Below are 4938 nucleotides of genomic sequence, written 5' to 3'. Positions count from 1 at the left end.
GGGCAATTTTTCAGTTTTTGGGGTAAAAACGTAATTTTTCACTTTATGGGGGCAAAAGTGTAATTTTTAAAAATTTACTCCACCAAAACTTTGGAAAAGTCTAGAAATTTCATGGAAGATATGGAAAAGTGAAGAGGATTGAGTGGTAGAAAAAGAAAGTAAAAAAGAGGGCTAGAAAAAAATAAAATAATAAAATATTCAAAAGGTAAATAAAATAATAATATTTTATTAAGCCCATTAAAAGGCTTGAAAGTTCCAGAATTCTTCATTGGGAGGGTCAGCCAAAACCAGCAGGAGAGAGAGAGAAATAAGAACAAACCCTAGAGTGAGAAAATTCAAAGAAAAAGTGTGATTTTTCAAGGAATCAAGTGTTTAAAGGTATGATTTTTCAAGCTTAGCTTAAGATTTATCATTTCCATGCATTTCTCCTTATTTTCCATGGTTAAATTATGTGTTTTGATGATGGATTCAAATCTGATCATATGGGTTTAGAGAGAGAAAGTTGTTAGATTAATTTGATTTTGAACTATGTTAGTGTTTAGTGTTAGTTTAGCATGTTTATGAGTAAAACAACAAGAAAAATATTCATTTTCTCCATGAATTTCTCTAGGCCGAATCTAGCCAATGGTGTGTGAGGATGAGGTTGACTTTATTTTAAGAGAATTAGATGGAAAAATGATGAATTATGAGGTTGGAAATTAAATGGGAATTTTTGGTGCAAAAAAATTGAAATTTTTACCCACTAGGGGTAAAAGCGTAATTTGTGATCCGAACTGATAAATTGGACCACATTCACAGTCATTGAGGTATTGTGGATATAATTGGATAATTGAAATTGAAATGGATGGAATTGGAGTTGAATTGGAGATTTTAGAAATTTACACCGTGTATAGGCGAGTTAGGTCGGACACTGTGATTAAGCGATTGTCCAAACATTTCACACCCTATCTAGTGCATACGCATGGATAAGAGCCTGAAATAATATATATTGATTTGACACAAATTATTGAATTTTTTGTGTCATGTATTGTGGATAGGTGGTGAGCTATCTGATACGGGTAAAAGACTACACCCGAGGACCGAGAATAGGAGTATATCTACTCCTAGTACAGTGAGTAAACTTACTATCGTCTTAATTATCTAGAGTAGATTTATTTAATTGTGTGATTTTATGAAAAAATGGTTTAATTGGAAAATTATTGTGTTTTATGGGAAAATGAGATTTTATAAAATAATTTTATAAAATTTTTGAAAATTTAATAATGATTTCAAAAATAGAGTAATTGGAGACCTATACTATGATTGTGTTGTTTATCCATGATTTTACATTAAATGGCTTATGATAAATGTGGGTATGACTGGTTATTTTTATGATTTTAAGAATATGTGAACTGCTTGATTTGCCTTGAATGTGTTAAGTGAGCCATGTCATACTATTGTGATTTTATTGGTTGGTGGATTATAAAGTGGGCACTGCAGTGACGGGGGTTCCGTGGGCCAGCCTAATTAGAGGGGCACGGTTCCCAATTATTGAGCTTACCTCGATTGGAGAGGCGCGTAGGATAACTCCCGAGGTAGGATTTGAGTACACTTCACGCTGGCCACCACGTGAAATTGGGACTCAGCCAACGCCAAGGAACGGCTGTGTTGTCAGAGGTGAAATGTGTTTGTGTGTGTGACAATAAACAGCCTTGGCGGTCTCGGTAAGATGCCTTCGCGGGGTATCCCCGAGAATGGATTTTTGGCAAGGGCCAAGTTTTTGAAAAGTACATAAGCCATGTTGAGTAATTGGATGAAATCCAATTATTTATATGGGTTGGGATGAATTATTTTAATTGTCTCATATTACTCGGCTTTAGATTATTTTGATGATGTCTGTCTACTCACTGGGATTTTATAATCTCACCCTTTCTTCCTATACATTTTTCAGGCTCAGAATAGGCAGTAGACTGTCAATTGCATCGAGAAGTAAATTTCGGAGTTGCATCCTAGAAAGCAAGGTTATAGACTTAAACCTTCTCAGTTATTTGAGGGCCCACGTGTCATTGTAATTTAAATTGCATACTCCAGTTTTCTATATTACAGTATGTATAAATTTATTTTGTTTTTATATGCAAAAAACTAATTTTTTGATGTTTCAAAAATATACATATATATATATATATTGTTTTACATTAAAATAGATTATTTTAATTAATATTTTTAGTTTATTTTATTATTCAAAAAAAAAAGAAAAGAAAAAAAGAGAGAGAAATGGAAAAACTAGTACGAAAGCCTTGCGAGGTCTCGAAGGGCATTCGGGGGAAGAATGTCTGTCGAGGCTTCGAGGCAGTTGTCACGGGCTCGATGGGAGTTCCGGGTCGTGACATCTCATAATTAAGATGTGCGACTATGGATAAGAGGATCTTGATGGATTTAAGCATAGCTGCTGGTAAGAAGGTTTCCTCATAGTCAATCCCTTCTTTTTGGGTAAAACCCTTGGCCACTAGTCTAGCCTTGAAGGTCTCTACCTTCCCATCACTTCCTCTTTTTCTCTTGTAAATCCATTTGCACCCTATAGGCTTTATCCCTTCAGGTTGATCTACTAAAGTCCAAAATTTATTAGAATCCATGAAGTCCAACTCAGATTTCATTGCCTTATGCCATTCTTTAGCATCAACATCGTTAATAGCTTCCTTATATGCAATAGGATCATATTCATGTTCGTTTGAGAGTGCAATCATGTTTTCTCCCAAAACCCATGTATCTCTCTGGTTGTCTCACAACCCTCCTACTACGTTGTGGCACCACTATTTGATGTTTAGGTTGTGTTTCTGTTTCAACCCTTGAATCAGACTGTGTTATGACATTTTTAGAATTAACTCTTAAATCTGAAAGATCAGACAATTCTTCTAAGACAATTTCACTTCTAGGTTTATGATTTCTCATAAACTCATCCTCTAGGAAAGTGGCATTCGTACTAACGAAAACTTTCTTATCATGAGGACTATAGAAGTAATAACCTTTTGTTCATTTTGGATATCCTACAAACAAGCACACCTTAGTCTTTGGCTCCATCTTTGTGGACTCAAGCTTTAAAACATCTACAGGACACCCCTAAGTTCGCAAATGACGTAGAGATGATTTACGCCTTGTCCACAGCTCCCTTGGTGTCTTAGGCACAACCTTAGATGGAGCAAAATTAACCAAGTAATGAGCAGTTTGCATACAATATCCCTAGAATGAGATTAGAAGGTTAGCATAGGATATCATTGATCTAATGATTTCTAAAAGAGTCTTATTTCTTCTTTTAGCTACACCATTATGTTGAGGTGTTCTTGGCACTGACAAATTGGAAATTATCCCATTGTCAGTGAGATATTGTTGAAATTCATCTGATAAATACTCACCTCCTCGATCTGATCAAAGTTGTTTCAATGGCTTGCCTAGTTGCTTTTTAACTTCAACTTTGAATTCTTTGAACTTTTCAAAGGATTCACTTTTTTTGCGCATTAAATACATAAAGCCATGTCTCGAGTAATCATCAATAAAAGTTATGAAATATTCATAACCTCCTTTAGCTTTTACATTCATTGGTCCACACACATTTATGTGCACCAAGTCTAAAACATTTGGCATTCTGTTACCTTTCACCTTGAAAGGCCCTTTAGTCATTTTAGCTTCAATACAAAACTACATACTGGCAAAGGACACTCAACCATGTCTGGTAGAGTACCATCTTTTATAAGCCTATTGAGTCTATTTTGATTTATATGACCTAAATGCAGATGCCAAAGATAATTTTGATTTATACTAGATTCTTTGACTCTTTCAGTTTCAAATCGTATTGCTTCTATAGCATTTTTAGAATAAGTCATAGGCTCAAGGAAATAAAGATTATATCTTACAATTCCAGAACAAATAAAATCTTTATTCAAATAAATAGTGAGTGTCTCACTAAAATAAACTGAATATCCAAACTTTATTAGACAAAAGACAAAAATTAAATTTCTGTAAGTCTTTGGAATGTAATAAACATTTTCCAAAACTAAGCTAGACCATAAGGAAATTGAAGAATAATGGCTCCCACTGCTAATGGTGAAACAAAGGTGCCATTTGCCATCCTCATCTGAAATTGCCCTTTACTTAGTTTTCTCCTTTGTTGAAACCCCTGTAAAGAATTGCAAACATGGTTAGTGGCTCCAAAATCTGCTATCCAAGTATCTGTAGAATCAACCACTAAACAGGCTTCTAACATATTTAGAAAACCCATACCTTGTTTATTCTTCTGGATTTCTTCAAGGTAGACCTTGCAATTTTGCTTCCAATGTCCTTTCACACCACAATGGAAACATTTTCCTTTGGTGTTGTCTTTTGAGCAGTCTTTTTGTTCATGGGTTTTTTCTTTGCTCCCACTGAGCCCTTAGAAATCTTTTTATTTCCAACTATCTTCTTTTTACCCTTGGGTTTGGGCTTAGAAATGGAAATTGCATGTGCTTCAGGCTTCCTTTTCAAATCAAGAGCCTCTTCCACATTTTAAAGATCATTCATTAGCCCACTTAGTGTGTAATCCCTAGTGTGCAGTTCAAAATCCAATTTGAACAATGAAAATGACGAATTCAAGCTATGAACAATCATTGATATTTGCGTTTCTGCATCTATCTCAGCACCATTTATGTCATGACCCAAATTCCGAGTCATGACCGGCTCATGGGTCCAATGGACGTAATCCACTAACCCAGGCAAGCCTATTATTTATCTTACTTATGATTCTATTTATTATCACTAAGTCCTATTTCATGACTTTGAGTCAAAATAGTGATATACATTGCCAACTCGTACCGGCATTACTCTTTTAAAATTTACATTAAGTTCATCTATACATAACAAAATAATACTCGACCTTCAGCGGAGTGACTCGGATGGATATACAGCTACCGAATGCCGAGACACCTACCA

The 4938-nt window shown here is 35.0% G+C and overlaps 1 long non-coding RNA gene across 1 annotated transcript; it reads left to right on the top strand.

Annotated features, from left to right (window-relative positions):
- Positions 337-1971, top strand: LOC108662204. The gene is made up of 3 exons (XR_001928006.1): positions 337-378; positions 1038-1111; positions 1931-1971. It is a non-coding gene; the product is annotated as an uncharacterized LOC108662204 (long non-coding RNA).

This window comes from Theobroma cacao, chromosome 5, assembly GCF_000208745.1.
Source record: "Theobroma cacao cultivar B97-61/B2 chromosome 5, Criollo_cocoa_genome_V2, whole genome shotgun sequence".
In the NCBI taxonomy this organism is placed as follows: domain Eukaryota; kingdom Viridiplantae; phylum Streptophyta; class Magnoliopsida; order Malvales; family Malvaceae; genus Theobroma; species Theobroma cacao.
This window is presented reverse-complemented; position numbering and strand designations above follow the sequence as displayed.